This window comes from Mustela nivalis (genome assembly GCF_964662115.1).
Source record: "Mustela nivalis genome assembly, chromosome: 2".
NCBI lineage: Eukaryota > Metazoa > Chordata > Mammalia > Carnivora > Mustelidae > Mustela > Mustela nivalis.
In genome coordinates, this window is record NC_139021.1 from 108,755,464 (window position 1) to 108,771,717 (window position 16,254).

The 16,254-nt window shown below is 42.8% G+C and overlaps 1 protein-coding gene across 29 annotated transcripts in view; it reads right to left on the reverse strand.

Moving 5' to 3' along the window:
• LOC309859815 (ERO1-like protein beta) overlaps positions 1 to 16,254 on the reverse strand; it is a 195,455-nt gene that overhangs the window by 123,193 nt on the left and 56,008 nt on the right. For 3 of the 29 annotated variants that reach the window (XM_082720923.1, XM_082720931.1, XM_082720924.1), the window contains 3 exons: positions 16,015 to 16,233; positions 12,511 to 12,776; positions 10,054 to 12,302 (listed from right to left, as the gene is read on the reverse strand). The exons of 23 other annotated variants lie outside the window; for them this stretch is intronic. The gene's annotated coding sequence lies outside the window, so the exon portion shown is untranslated. 3 more of the 29 variants (XM_082720928.1, XM_082720933.1, XR_014308936.1) reach the window with 2 other exon arrangements.

Below are 16,254 nucleotides of genomic sequence, written 5' to 3' on the forward strand. Positions count from 1 at the left end.
TTTATTTATTTTTGAGAGAGAGAGTATATGCAGGCAGGTGGTGGGCAGGAGTAGAGAAGGAGGGAGCGAGAGTCTAAGTGGATTCCCCACCGAGTGTGGAGCCCTGTGCAGGGCTCGATCTCATGACCTTGAGGTTACAACCTGAGTTGAAACCAAGTCAGACACGTAACTGACAGCACCAGCCAGGCACCCCTAGCAAAGGCATTCTCCAGGAAAATGGCCACTAACTGATAGTGTAGCTGTGGCAATCCAGGGTCGGCAGGGGCAGTTGGTGCCACCGTTGCAGAACAGCCGGAGTGGCAGGCTGGCACACTATCCACACTGGTGTTGAGACCATGGAAAGGGCAAGTCACGTCTTAACCCACTAATCACAAAAATAGTTACAGCCTTGCAGGTGCCAGAACAGGACAGAACTGAGACTAAGCCCCCATGGACAGTAGCTTAGTAGTGAATTAAAATGATTCTCTATGCCCTGAACAATGTTTTCTCCTGATTTACCACAAGGAAGTGACTTCAGTAGGAGGGAGGCATAATCCTAAATAGAAAAACATTTTCCCTCTTCTACTCAGGAAGGAACTCTCATTAGCAGAGTGGGTGGGCTTGGGGTGTTCGTGAAACCTCCTTAGGCGAGTCTCCCGGAGGGAAGGCCATCTGGTCACGTAGAGTTTGGTCAAGTGAGCCAGGCATGGTGGAGTGCTTCCGTGTGCCAGGCATGGTGCAGAATGGCACTTTAGATATATTCCGTGTTCTAATGCTCACACTCAGCCTCTGAGCTGGAAACCATTATCACACTCAGATGAAGTAACAGGTTCCAGATCACGGGGCTTGTCGGAGGCAGAGCTGGGATCGCTCCACAGCAATCTGGCTCCTGAGTCCATAAGGATAATTACTGGGCTGTGCTGTGGCTTTCCTTGGTGTAAGGTCTGGAGAAACTAAGTTGCTGCTGTGTGTGACTCAACAATAGTCTTTCCACTATCTGTAATTCCTGTGATTGATTGGAGAAAAAATAGTCTGATATTCCTCTGCGTGGGTGGGTGGGGCGATTTCTAACCCAACTCCTGTTTCTGGACTTTATTTTTTTTTAAGATTTTATTTGTTTATTTGACAGACAGAGGTCACAAGTAGACAGAGAGGCAGGCAGACAGAGAGAGAGGGAAGCAGGCTCCCCGCTGAGCAGTGAACCCAATGCAGGACTCGATCCCAGGACCCTGAGATCATGACCTGAGCTGAAGGCAGTGGCTTATCCCACTGAGTCACCCAGGTGCCCCTGTTCCTGGACTTTAAAAGAGCCCATTGCAGGTGGGGACTTTCTTCAGCTGTGATCAACCGTCTGGATGTGCAGTGCAGTCGCTGTGAACACGCCTCTCCCCTGGCAGCCAAGCCCAGCGTGACCATATTCAGAGCGTGGCTCTCTGCCCGCCACATCACATTCCTGGGGGCCCTTGGGGTCAGGGCAGATTCCTAGGTCAGAATCTACGGGGCAGGTTCTGGGAATCCACGTTTTAAATATGAAGAAGTCCCGGTGATTTAAGTGTGCTGTGAAGTTTGAGAATCTCCCTGGGTTTGTTGTTCTTGTTTAAACAGCTTTACCGGGATAGAATTCCCGTCCTGTACAACAGTCCCATGTCTTGTGTGAAGCTCAGTGGCTTGGGCTGTTTTCAGATATGTACAGCAGTTTTGAGAACAATTTTTATCACCTCAAAGGAAACCTCTTCCCATTAGCTGTCACTCCCCTCCCAGGCCCCAGGCACCTGCTTGTCTGTCTGTGGACTTCTCTGCTGGAATTCCATGCACATGGGCCGTACACTGTGTGGTTTCCTGTGACTGCCTCCTTGCGCAGGGTTCATGTGTGTTGTAGTGCGTATTAGTACCTTATTTTTTTTTTTATGGCTGAATAATACTTCGTCGTATGGTGGTCTCACATCTTGTTTCCAGTTCTTTACTCCTAGGAACAGTGCTGCTCTAGATATCCATGTGTAGGTTTCTGTGTGCACATGTCGTCCAAGGCACCTGGGGGCTCAGCTAAGCATTGGACTCTGGGTTTAGGCTCAGGTAATGGTCTCGGGGTCCCAGAGTCAAGCCCCACATCAGGCTCCCTGCTCAGCGTGGTGTATGTTGGGAGTTTCTCTCTCTCCCTCACGTTGCCCCTCCCCTCAGCTCCCCAGGCACACTTTCTCTCTCTCACTGTCTCTCAAATAAATCAAACTTAAAATAAAATGTCTCTTAGTTATATATCTAGGAGTGCAGTTGGCAGTTGCTAGGTCATATGGTAACTCTATATTGAATTATTTTTTAATTCTAGTGTAATTAACATGCATATGGTGGACGGTAGGTACAGTGACTCCGTCCTTCCACACATCCCTCACAGCTCATCAGGACAAGTGGCTCCCACTTCTCCTGACGAAGCTCCCCATGCCCCACCAGCCTCGCTTCTGGTGACCCTTTGTTTGTTCCCTGTAGATAAGAGCCTGGTTTTTGGGGAAGAATGTAAAGCAGACTCCGTGCTGATGGCAGAGCCTGATGTGGGGTTCGATGCTGCAGCTCTGAGATCATGACTGAGCTGAAACCAGGAGTCAGATGCATAACCAACGGAGCCACCCGAGTGCCCCAACATATGTGTATTTTGTGCCAGTCCCAAAGTTTTGATTACTACAACTTTGTTATCGAACTTCGAGTCTGGAATTGGGATACCTACAGTTTTTCTTTTCCAAGATTGCATTGACTGTTTGGGGTCATTGATGGTTCCATTCAAATTATAGGAGTGTTTGTACTCTTGGCTGCAGACTTTCCTCTTTCAGTACTTTGAGTATGTCATGCCACTCCCTTCTGGTGGACAAAGTTTGTGCTAAAAAATCAGCTGATAGTGTTATGGGATTTACCTTATATGTAATGGTCTTTTTTTCTCTTGCTGCTTTAAAAAATGTTTTAGCAGTATATTTTGCCATTGTAATTACCATGTGTCATGGTGTGGACCTCCTTGGGTTAATTTGTTTTGAAGGGTCTCTGTGCCGCCCGGATCTGGATCTCTGTTCTTCCCTCAGAGTGGGAAGGTTTCAGCAATTCTTTCTTCAAATAAATTTTCTGCTCCCTTTTCTCTTCTTGTTCTCCTGGGATCCCTGTAGTGCCATGGGTATTACTATGCCTGATGGAGTCACCGAGCTTCAGAATCTTTTCTGATTTTCCGTGTTTGTTCCTCACCCGCTCAGCTTGCTTTCCATTTCTCTGCCTCTGGGTCATCACGCTTCCTCTAGCCTGTGACCTGTTACACCAGGTGTGTTTTAAGTGTCGTGTATTTTTGCCAACTGGTTCTTTTTATCTCTGTGTTATGGGTCTCACTGATGTCCTCCTCTCTTTTCTCAAGTCCAGTGAGTCTCTCTACGATGTTACTTTAAGTTCCTATTGGTCATACTACTGATATGTTTCACTTAGGTCTTTTGTTGGGTTTTTTCCTTTCATTTGGGACATAATCCTCTGCTCATTTTATGTAATTCTTGGTGTCTGTCTCTGTGCAGATAGTCTGTGACCTCTCCAGATCTTGAAGGTAATAGGTGGTGTGCACACTTTCAGCAAGGTGGCCCTGTCCTCCTACAGAGGGGCGGCGCCCCTGCTGCCAAGCCCGGGCCTCTCCACAAAGTGTGCGAGTGGGATGGGCAGTGCCCGCTCTGCACACTGGCACTCTGCCAGGGCTGCCCACAGCTCCGATAAGACAGGCTGGCCAGGGCCACTCTGCAGGGCACACGCAGTGTGTGCATTTTTAACAGGGATCGAGCATCCTCCAGGGAAGGTGACCCACGGCTGTTGCTGGGACTGAGGCCCTGCAAAGCCCTCAGCAGGGACACGGCATGTTGGCAAGGTTTGCATGGTCTTCTGGGGAGGGGACCTGCCACACCAGGGCTGAGGCAGGCCCAGCTGCGAGGGGGCAGCAGGGTACCACATGAGCAGGTTATGTACTGGATGCTGGCCCCATCCAGGCTCTGCGTGGGGGCCGAACGGGGTAGTGGTGCGCCTGCCAGCTCCTTTTTTCCTGGAGGAGTCTCCAAGGGAAGTCCGTCCCTCTGGTCTGGGCTCTGAGATCAGTGAGGAACTCGATCTCCCGTCTGCCCCAGTCCTCTCTCAAACCACCCTTGCTGCTTTTCTGCTCTCCCTCCAGCCTCTCCAGAATGGAGCCTGTTGGTTTTTAAAGTTCCAGGCTTTAAGTTCCAAGTAGTTGTAGGAACTTGCGGAATTTGGCCCCCTGGTTTGCAGAGACAAATGTTATGGGAACTCGGGCCCTGCAGGCTCCCAGGCGTGAGGATCTGTCATTTCCCCTCCCTGAACATTCTGGTCCTTCCTGGCTGCAAGTGGCCTTGGCCCTTAAGCTCCCAAGCACAGGTCCACTCTCCCCACCCGCCCTCACGTGTCCTCTTCTCTCCATGGTGCTGTGGTCCTTGGGTCGTTTTCTGGGCGATTTAAGTGGACGTGTTATCCTGTGTCCGTATGCTGAGGTGTGCGAAGGGCCCTTCTCTGCCATCTTCCCAGAAGTCAGGGATGCACTTTTTTAAAAAACCTTCCAGACTGTTTCCTACAGTGGGTGTGCCATGTGCCATCTGCTCCTGGTTCCTCCTTCTCTTCCCCAGCACTCATTATGGAGGTTTTGATTCTAGATGTCCTGGATGGCTGTACCTTTTGCCCTGATCTCTAATGAGGTCAAGCATCTTTTCATGTACTTATTGAACATTTATATCTGAATCCAGATCTTTTGCCCATTTTTAATTGAGTTGTCTTTGTATTGTTTTAAGTGTTCTTTATGTATTTTAGATCTAAGTTCCTTGTCATATATGATTCTGAAAATATTTTTCCCCTTTTTGTGGCGGTTTTTTCATTCTCCGGATGGTGTCTTTTGAAGTTTTTAATTTTGGTGAATTTTATATTCATTGTTTATGCTTTTGGTGTCTATTCAAGAATCCTTTGCCAAATCCTGGGACATGATTTGTCCCTATATTTTTCTTCCCAGAATTTTATAGTTTTTACTCTTACATTTAGGTTTTTGATCTATTTCGAGTTACTTTTTGTATAGGTGTAATGAGGTTAGGATCCAACTTCTTTCTTTTACGTGGATATTCTTGAAATGCTGCAAATCCTAAATTTTCAGGCATACCACCTTAACTAGGTTATATTTTGTTTCCTGTATTTGGCTAGATTAGTCTTAGAAAAGGAGAAGTTTCCGTATCAATACTCATGGTATAGTGAGCACCTTGTTTCATACCCTTGTTTAACTTTAAAATAGACCACTGATGATAGGTCCAAGGACCTCAAACAACTTCTGGATTTTATGCCAGCTTTGATTTGCCTTATAAGACAGTTCTGATCTTCTGCTTACTTGAAACCATTTGAAATTTTTTGAATGGTGAATGCAGCTTGAGGACAGAAATGGGGGAAATGATTATAGAAGCAGGAAATGGAATCTTATTTGATCATTATGATCATTTCATTATTTTAGCTAGTAAATATCCACATTACTATATGGTTTTATAGCTAATTTGGGACTATCTAATTTGGTTAATTTTGGCATCGCCTTGTGTTTCAGTAAGGGATTAAAACGATGGTAATTCATGGCTTCACGTGGAACTCTGAAAGAAGACTTTGTCCATCCTGAGAAAAGAAAAAGATAACACCACTCAAATATAAATGCAACTGAAATGAGCACTGTAGCGGAACCGGTCCATCCTCCTTTGAGATGAGAACAGCATCTGCAGTCTCCTACAAGAGAGATCTTGTCTATCTTTGTATTGAGTACACTGAACAATTAATTGTCTTTCTAGAGCAACCCTGGAATGGTCCCCAGCCACGGATTCAGTCCCAGATCTTACTTCTTTGACAACCCTCGAAGATACGATAGTGATGATGACCTTGCCTGGAACATTGCCCCTCAAGGACTTCAAGGAAGGTAAGACCCTGGTTCGTGGTAGAGAGGCACGGTGAGGAGGCTGAGCACAGCACCCATGAAGTCGGTTCAGTCAAAGAAAAAATCCTGGAGTCGGAGGGAGGGTGAGGCACACAGGAAATGGAGGGGAAGCCCCTGAGAATGAGACAAAGTGTCACCAGAGAAGTGCCCCACTCCCAGGATTCTGCTTCCATAGGTGTGTGGCATACAGGAGGGGTGGGAGCTGCTGGGGTTCCCTGCACTCTCCTGTGACACTTCAGCCACCCTCCATGGCCCAGTCGTCATGATGTACCCTCTTCCTGCCTGTGAAGCTGGGCCTTCAGGGTGAGAAGAGCAGAGATAAGAAACAAGGGCTGAGCCAGGGCTCCCTGAGCTCCCTCTGCTCTCTGCTTGTGCTCCCAGGATCTGGTACAGTTCATTCGCAAGTTCATATAACTTAAACAATGATGCTAAAATATATACTAGGGTATTTTGAAAATGTTATTGTAATATATGTTTGTAGTTTGCACGGACTTTTATGCATAATCCAATTTAAAAGTCCATAGTACACGATCTGATGGTTGTTTCAGGCTTTTGGACTAACCTATCTTCAGATTCTTACCTCTTCAGGCCATGCAGGGGCTGAGCCAGATAGATTAGAAACCCAGCTGACATCTAGAAAGTCAGTTTAGACTCCAGTGTTAAGTTATACTGTAGCAGATTATCAACAGACTACAGACAAGGTAATTGGCTCCTTCCTTCGAGTTCTTTAAGGTCCAGATGGTTGTTGTCTCAAAAACTCTAAATTTTGACAAAAATGTGGTACTCCTTTGAGCAGGGCCCTAATGTGTACCCTTCAGCCATAAGTGGATCCCTTAGAAGGATGGATAGAGCTAACCCACTGCTAAGCCTCCTCTGCTGTATTCAGAACCTTTGCCTAGTTTTTCAGCCCAGGGAAATCTAGGCTCCATTACCTCAGTCCTTCCCAAGATGTCACCTTTCCCAAATCACGGACCATTCATTCCAGTCCAGGAGCACAGGAGAGGTTCTCCGCCCTCCATCCGGCAGGCTGTATGCAGTCCTCAGTCTTCCTGCACTTTCCCACATATTTAAAATAACGGCCTACATTTCTAAGTAGCTCTGAAATCAGGCTACTGGCAATAGCAGCTTTAAAACAGGAGTTGCTCCCTGGTACCCAGGAGCACGATTCCTGTCCCTCGGCCATGTGAAGAGGCACGTTCCAGACAATGGCTTCAGTGAACTCAGCTGGGACTCCAGCCCTGGTGCAAGGCTAAAACCTCCAAGATCTATCAAGGTACCACTGCCTACGATGGGAAACTGTGTCAGGGAGGTTAAATGCTCAGATTTTCCGTAAAACAGAAGGTTCTGGAGGAAGGATGGTTACCAGCGAGATGTGACTTGCTCTGCCTAGGAAATCTCACCTCTCGGGACAGGAGGTGGAGGAGCAGACGGACAGACAGTCATGCTCTGCCTTCAGGATAAAGCCCATTGCCAGTATCTCTTATTTCTCATTATGGTCTTCAGAAAGTATTTCTCTCTGGGCATTTATTTCACAGAGATAAAGTCTACTTCTCTTGATGGTGATTAAAGTTGCCATCTCAAGTTGTAAAAAATGGCTTGTGACTGGGTTTTTCATTTGTACAGAATGCCTTTGTCCTGCGTCATCCAACACAGTAGCGTTGATATATGTGACCACCTACGAAACCTAATTAGGCTAGATCCATAATTTATACCCTACACTGCGGGACACACTCCGGAGGGATCAAAACTTAGATCAAAAAAACCATGAAAGCGCTAAAAGAAACTGTAGGTGAATTACTGCTATGTGAGGAAGGTGTTCGAACTATGACTCAAAGTCCGGAAGACACTGAGAAACTGATAAATTTTTTTAAAAAATTGCATAACAAAAACCATCATAAGCCAAGTCAAAAGACAGACACCAAACTGAAAAAAAAAATAAAATTAGAGCTCCTCACAAAGGATTACCATCTGTAAGCAGTACTCCTAGAAACTGATAAAAGATCAACAATGCAGTAGAAAAATGTGCAACATTATACACAAGTAACTACAAGTGGATCTTAAACATGTTGAAGGAAGTCACCCTCATTTGTAAGAAAAACAGAAACTAAATCACAATGATATGTAATTTTGTATTGATCAGAATGGCAAACATCAAACCCATGTCTACAGAGGTAAGAGGGTGGTTTAGCAGGTGCGGTATTGCAGGTGGATATGAGGACCGGTAACTGCCTCTAGGGAGGGAAATATTCTACTATCATGGTCTGTGACCCCAAAATTCTATTTTGGGGACTTTATTTTACAAGTACATATTTATGTGTGAAATGACATATACAAAGGTCTGGAAACAATCCAATGCCCATTCATAGGGGATTGGTTAATTAAACAATTATACATTCATAGAATGGAATACCAAGCAGTTGCTAAGAAAATTTTAAGTAAGCTATCTAGGGAGGTGGGAAGACTACCATGAAAACTAAAGTGAGTAAAAGCAAATGGTATGAATAAGGTGCAACTCTGGGTAAAAATGAGAGGGAAAAACTAAGACTTTACATTTGTATTTGTTTGTATATGCCTAAAAATGTATGGATGGAAACATAAGGAACCAAGAACCAAGTCACAGGGCGAGGGGTTGGGGGAGATATGCAGTATGGATGAGGGGCCGAGGACAGGAAGACATTCCACTGTATAGCCTTTCCTATTTCTTGGTCTTTGAACCATGGAAATGTATTACCTATTTGAAAAATAAAGGAGATTTAAAAGCCTTATGACTCTGCACACATCAGAAGATACTAAAAGTCCCCAGTTTTTAGTGGTATAGTAATAAGCCAACTTATGTAGTAACACAGATACAGGACATGCTAGCTAAGGACCTGGGGTCAGACTTTTTGGTTTTTGTTTTAAGATATTATTTATTTATTTGACAGAGACACAGCGAGAGAGGGAACACAAGCAGGGGGAGTGGGAGAGGGGGAAGCAGGGATGTGGGGCTCGATCCCAGGACTCTGGGATCATGACCTGTGCTGAAGGCAGATGCTAACAACTGAGCCACGCAGGCGCCCAGACTTTCTGCTTTTAAACTCTAGCCCCACAACCTAGAATTTGTGACTACAAACGAGTTAGCCACTACTGTCCTGTTTTCTTATAAAGCAGGCTAGTAATTGTACCTGCCAACTAGTCCCACTAGCGCAGCTGTGAGGATTAAGGAACCCATAGAAAGCCCTTCGGACAGTGGCTGCTGATGCCTGCCACGGTAAGAAACAAGTTCACACTCCTTATGTACTTCCTCCATTCTCCACAAGTTATAATCAAATCCTCAGCTCCTGAGGGAGATCATTTCAAAGGGGGGAGGGGGACAAGAAAGAAAAATTGCAGAAACGTTTATTTAACTCACATTCGCTACAGTCTGGTGGGCACAACAACAAATTAGTTGAACAAATGGAGTTCAGAATCAAACGCGCACCTGTCGACATTAAACGAGAACACTTGCCCACCTGTGTGTGTGTCTGCGTGTGTGATTTTGTTTTACCAGAAAATTTCCATGACACCACATGACCAGTCTGTGTTCTTGTGTGAAGAGCTACGGTTTCTGCAGGTACTTCACTCTGCATTCTGCTGAAATGTTTACTGTAAACTCTTCCCAGACTTCCAGCTGAAGGCAGTGCTGATGAAGATAAAACAGCTGTCCTTTTGGGGCGCCTGGGTGGATCAGTGGGTTAAGCCTTTGCCTTTGGCTCAGGTCATGATCTCAGGGTCCTGAGATCAAGCCCCACGTTGGGCTCTCTGCTCAGCAGGGACCCTGCTTCCCCCTCTTTCTCTGCCTGCCTCTCCGCCTGTGATCTCTGTTTGTCAAATAAATAAATAAAATCTTAAAAAATAGCTTATTTTTTTAAGAAAAAATATTTCTTATTTACACTGGCACCTGGGTAAAGTTGGAGAATATGGCAGTGTTTCATGGACATACAGAGACTACAAGTAAATTCACTATTCGAGTAAATTCACTATGTTACAATGTCACAGCATTTGACTTAATCAAATTCCAAAACTGGGAAAACTTTTACTATTTTACTATTTTGTCTCTTTGTAATCTAAGAATCAACACAGAAGAAACATTCAAATTTCACCAATTTTAATACATAATATTTCTAACTTACATAGATGCCACTTAAGGGAAAAAAAAAACTCATGCCATTGAAGGAAGGAATTCTTTTCCTTCATTTTCATGACTCTGTCAGCTGGTACAATCATTTCTGTCAGTTATATTATCAAGTGCTGGACTTTGAAATTAAATGATGAGATAAAGACAAAATGAGAGAGGAATTACCAGCCAAGCATTTGTACAAGGCAGTCAGTCCTCTAGTGTCTCTGCATGACAAAAGGTCTGGGACATAGAAAAACAGGTTATATCACAAAGATCATACAGTACCACCAGGCTACAAAACAGTCCTACACCTATACAATCATTTAAGAAATACACACAGACACAAAAATGTAGGCTTCCCCCCCACAATCCAATTTGTGGTAAAATCAAGTTAATCAAATTTCAGCTTAAGAATACTTCATTTGTTTATTTTCTCAGAGGTGCAAAAATTCATTAAACACTTGAGAAGAACTTTAAATATTAACCTTTTAGTTTCCTAGAACTCATTCTAATATACATTTTTTTCCTAAGCTTGAAACAAATCACAGTAAAGAAAAAACAAAACAAACAAACAAACAATATAAAATCCAACAATCACTGGAAATGACCAAGGATTTTCTCTGGTTAACAGAATTTAAATAATAGCTTTTGACTGAGGGAACAGTGAAGTAACACTACCAAAAAGATTTTTAAACTTACAGTAATAATAGACAAAGTGCAAAGCTTTCACATTTTCTTAAACTCTGAATGAACACTAAGAATAATTATTTTTAATTTATGAGCAAGATTACTTATTCACTTTTTAGACAAGTTTACCTTCAGGTTCCCCTCTCCTACATACAATATTTACATCCCTAAAAATGAAGAAATGGAAAAGGCTCCAATCAAGCCTGTTTTATTCAACTTAACAAACAAACAAAAAGTCACCACCATCAACAACAACAACAAAAAACCCTGGGTCTATAAAGGTTGAAATTGGGCAAGAAAATAATTAGTGAGACTTTACACGTTTCAAACATAAACCTCCAAGGGATGACCAGATATTTTTAAAAGAGGGGTGAGCCGACTAAAGACAGTTTAAAACACACCATTAAGTCATGGCAGAACACGCTTCAGACTCTGGAAGGGAAGATATGGGTTTAAGAGCACTTACTTCATAAAAGACTGAAGAGTCGAAAGAGAAATGAGGTTTGGTACCCGCGTTACTTCTCCAAAGATGGCTCCTTCCAAGTTAATCACATTCTATCTCTAAACAGCTTTTAAAAGAATATTTTAAATATTGGAGAATATTTAAATCGCAGCTTTAGAAAATGAGCTTAGGACATGAAGGTCATCTGTTGGTACAAGTCACACAAAGTCCATTTATATAAGATGAACCAAAATGAAAAGAAAGGTAGGGAGAGGGGAAGCTTCATGAGCCCTGAACTCCTCTACCTGTTAAAATAACTGCCGAAGAAATTCAGGTTGAGAGAAGATTAAATAGATTGTATTCTAAAATAAAACCCTTAAAAAATAACCCAAGCACTTAAAAGGGTAAATTTTATGTATACTGTTTTAAAATGGCATTATAAGTCCATATATTCATTCAAATTTTATCAAAGTGAAACTTACATATTTATGCAAATTTTTTTTGTCAAACTAAACAAAAATTTTCTAAAATTGGAGACAGGGCAAAGAAATGCAAAATCAAAAGAAATGGATACATAGCATGGGTTCTAAATAAAGAACCCTCTGGAGCAGCCCACAACACACATGGGCTGTCTGGCTGGGCAGCTATGGGAAGGGACAGTACACATTCGCCTTTACTGAAGCAGGTCCTTTAGACCAAAACAAAATAGCAAGAAGAGCAGCAACTAAAAATCTTAACTGAAAACCCATGAAACTGAAGTTGAAGTCCTAGGGATTCTTTAGTCCCTCCATAACCACACACTGAAAGGACCGTTCACCACACTGACACTTCCGCCTTCAGAAGGTGACATCAGGCAAGGCTAAGAACACAAAAATCACTGAGAAATTTTTATCACTGGTCCTAATCCGAAGCCATATTTGTTCTCTAGCTCTCCTTTTCCATAACAGACTGCTAACAGTGTTTATTAGGATGGTAATTAAGTCTGACAACTGGAAGTAAAGAACAGAATAAGAAAATAACAATTCTAAACAAACAGAACAGCAGAATATTCAACAGATGGAAACATGAAATTAAACACAGAATTAGTATAACTTACATGTTTTTTTTTAATATGATTTTTTATTTTTTATAAACATATATTTTTATCCCCAGGGGTACAGGTCTGTGAATCACCAGGTTTACACACTTCACAGCACTCACCAAAACACATACCCTCCCCAATGTCCATAATACCACCCCCTTCTCCCAAACCCCCTCCCCCCAGCAACCCTCAGTTTGTTTTGTGAGATTAAGAGTAACTTACATGTTTTAAAAGTATATACTTCATTTATAAATATCTCTAATTGACATTCTATTAAAAATCATAAATATTCAAGTGAACATTTGAATTTTCTCTTTAAGAGTTCAGAATTCCTTCTTCAAGTCTTTGAAGATTAGTCTCCTTCTGCTGAATGTCCAAGACCAAAAGGCTTCACACAGTCAGATTATGTCTCTAATTAGACATAGAAAAGCCTTGTTGCAGTAAGACTTTGAAATTCTGTAACTCTCTTATACTTGTAGAAAGCCTATAGAGGAAAAAAAGAATGTATCAGTATAGTTCATATGTGTAAATATTTCAAATAAGATACTATTCTATGAGCCATAATTTGAAAGCAAAATTCAAAATAAAAGAATATATACAACACTGACCAATGAAATTTCCATTTTTAAATGCATGTTCTGTAATTACTTATTAAAGACTGACGAAACACCCAGCTGCAGTTCTTCACTCTTGGGTTAGAAGGGGCAGAGGGAGCCAGGTACTTGTTATCAGTAGATTCTAGATTAATGATGGCAACAGTGATACGAATAACTCATTACAATAAAGAATCTCTAATCATTTACAAGTGGTCTTATAAGTTCGTTCTGCACATTCCTCTCCAAATGTCCACTCCTTCCTTGTTGTCCCCCAAACACCCTACACATAACCCTTGAACACTATGGGTTTGAACTGTGTGGGGCACTTACAAAGATTTTTTTTTCAATAAAGATAGGACTATAAATGTATTTTCTCTCTCTTTTTTTAAAGATTTTATGTATTCATTTAACAGGCAGAGATCACAAGTAGGCAGAGAGAGAGGAGGAAGCAGGCTACCTGCTGATCAGAGAGCCCAATGTGGGGCCTGATTGATTTCAGGACCCTGGGATCATGACCCAAGCCAAAGGCAGAGGCTTAACCCACTGAGCCACCCAGGTGCCCAAAATGTATTTTCTCTTCTGGTTTTCTTAACACTTCCTTTTCCCCAGCTTACTTTGTTTTAGGAATATAGCATATAATACATACAACATATGAAATATGTGCTAAAGGATGGTATTATCAGTAAGGCTTTTCCGATCAACAGTAGGCTAATTATCATTAAGTTCTCGGGGAATCAAAGTTGCATGGAGTTTTGACCAAATGGAGGGTAATGTTAGCTCCACAGGGGTAACGACTATTTATTTTATCTACTGCTGAATACCTGTGCCCTACATCCACCACTGTTTACAGTGTTAATAATAAGTAATTATTGAACGAGTAAATGAATGCTTCCATGCTTTGGGGCCCAGGACCAAAAGTAAAACTCTGGAATGGGAATAATAAAAAAACAATTCTATAAACTCAGTTTAATGATAACATACAATTCAGGGTTGATAAGGATAAAAATCTATTTTTCTTTCTAGGACATAAGATGACGTAGTACACAGTATTAAGCTTCTTTCTTTAGTCTAAGTACTTAATAAATAACAACTTCTCTTATACCAAGAGATTAGTATGTCAGGCAATGTCCTGAACATATCACACACATATTCTCAATCATTATAAAAAAAATTCTAGGCATATGTCGAGGGGGGACATGATGGCGGGGGAGTAGGAGGAGGCGCCGTTTCAGCTGGTACCCCAAAGTGAGCTGATTACCTACCAAAGAACTCTGATCACCCATGAAATCAGCCTGAGATCAGAATTATACACGTCTGGATCTCTACAGGGGCAGAGGACGCCAGTGGGCAGGTAAAGCAGAGTGGGAATGGCAGACTGATATAAGAAGATAAACAAAAGTGGGAGGGAGCCACCGTAGGCGACCAGTTGGAAAATAATACGCCAATATGAGTGAGAGTGCCCTGCGTCGAGGGACCAGCATTAACTTGGAGACTGGTTGAAAGCACTCTGAAGTAGCAAAGGATGGGGGGGCAATTGTGGGAATCGGGGCAGCTAGGGACAGGGGCTTAAGTCCCCGGTCCCAGAACAGCCTCCCTGGCGCTGAGGCAGAGAGAGTGTGGCGGAGAAACCAGTTCTTGGTCACTAAGCCGCCAGCACGCCCCAGAATGCGTGGGTTCTAGCTCCTGTGAGGGGATGGGAGCCACGCCGGTCGCCAGAACACGCGAGCCCTACCACAAAGCTTGAGATATGTGCGCATGTCCCTCATTCTCCCCTAAATTACAAAGGCCCAGCCGGCACTCTTTGACCCGCACCATTGTTTCAAAGCCTAAGACACGCACCCCAAACTCTCCCCTGACAGAGGTGCACAAAAGCCCAGCCTGGTGCTTACAGACCTATGCCTCGTTCTCGGTGCCTGAGACGCGCATGCGATCCATAGCTGCCTCTGAAAGAGGTGTGTGCAAGCCGGGCACTCTTAGACCCAGCAAGACCAGGCACTCCCAGCCCGGGCCAGCAGCAAAATGTCAGTGTGCCATCACTGCTTGGAACCTCTCTGGGGTCGGGAGCTCCCAGACAGCCACCACTGCCTTGGCTTTGGGTACAAGCAAAAGATCCTGTGCCCCCAGGGTCTGCAACTTGGAACCTGCTCTGCCAGCGGCCAAGGGGAAACTTATTTAGGCTCTGCACCCAGACTGAGGCTTCCCTCTGAGAGGGAGATCAGGGTGTAGTTTGTTTTTTTCTATAACTACAAAAAACATCAAAGGTGGTCAAGGTGAGAGAAAAAAAAAGTGAACAAGCATAAAAACTGCCAGAGAACAAAAGCCTGAAAAAAAAAAAAAAAAAACCAGTTTCCTCAGAGCCCACCCCCTTGTGGGGGGCGGGAGGACTTAACTCAGGAAACATCAATGACTGACAACCCACGTGGCAGCCCCCCCCCCCGAAAACAAACCAAGAAAGAAAAAGAAAAAGAGAAAAAAAAAAAAAAAGGACTACAAGAGAACAACCACTACTTCATAGGAAAACTTGTATTGTTCACTCGTTCCCACTATTCCAGTTTTTTTTTTTTTACACATAGGTATTTTTTTAACCTATTTACCATCACAGCAAGCTGTTCAGTACATCAAATTCCATAATACCTTTCTAACCTGAACTTTTTGATACATACACCAATGTTTTTCTTTTGCTTTTCTATTTTTTGAATTCTTTTTTAAATTTTAGTTTAGTTTAGTCTAGGTTATTCCTTTTTTATTTTTATCCTCTAGTATTCATATAGAGTTAAACTTCAAAGTAATCCCCTTTACCCAATCAATACTACCCCTAGAGGTAAACCAATTTTTAATCCCCTTTATCTTAGGAAAGTTGAGTCCTTTAACAAAGATATCAAGATACATCCAGGAAGAATCAAAACAACCTTCCTCACACACATTGAGAATTTATAAGAACTCTCCCATCTCCTTCCACCAGTGTTTCTGTGTTTTTTGGTTGGTCCTGATAGCATATAAATTTTACACTTGGGGTACTTATTGACGAGGTTCTTTCTTTATTTGCATATATATATTTTTTTCTCTTGTCATATACTTGTATCAGTCTTTTTATCTCTTTTTGTTTGTCTACTTCATAAATCTTACCTTGGGGCCCATCTGGGCTGAACCTTCTTTTTCATCTTCCCTTTCTTTCCTGTCTCTTCTCTCTCTCTCTCTCTTCTTTTTCTTTTTTCTTTTTCTTTTCTTTTGTCTCTCATTTGGGTGGGGAATCCTGATTGCTCAGAAGTGTTCCAGGGTGCATCTTGACTGCGCCACAGTTGATACCTCCAGCTACATCTGTTCAGTCATCTCCCACCAAAATGACTAGGAGGAGGAATGCACAAC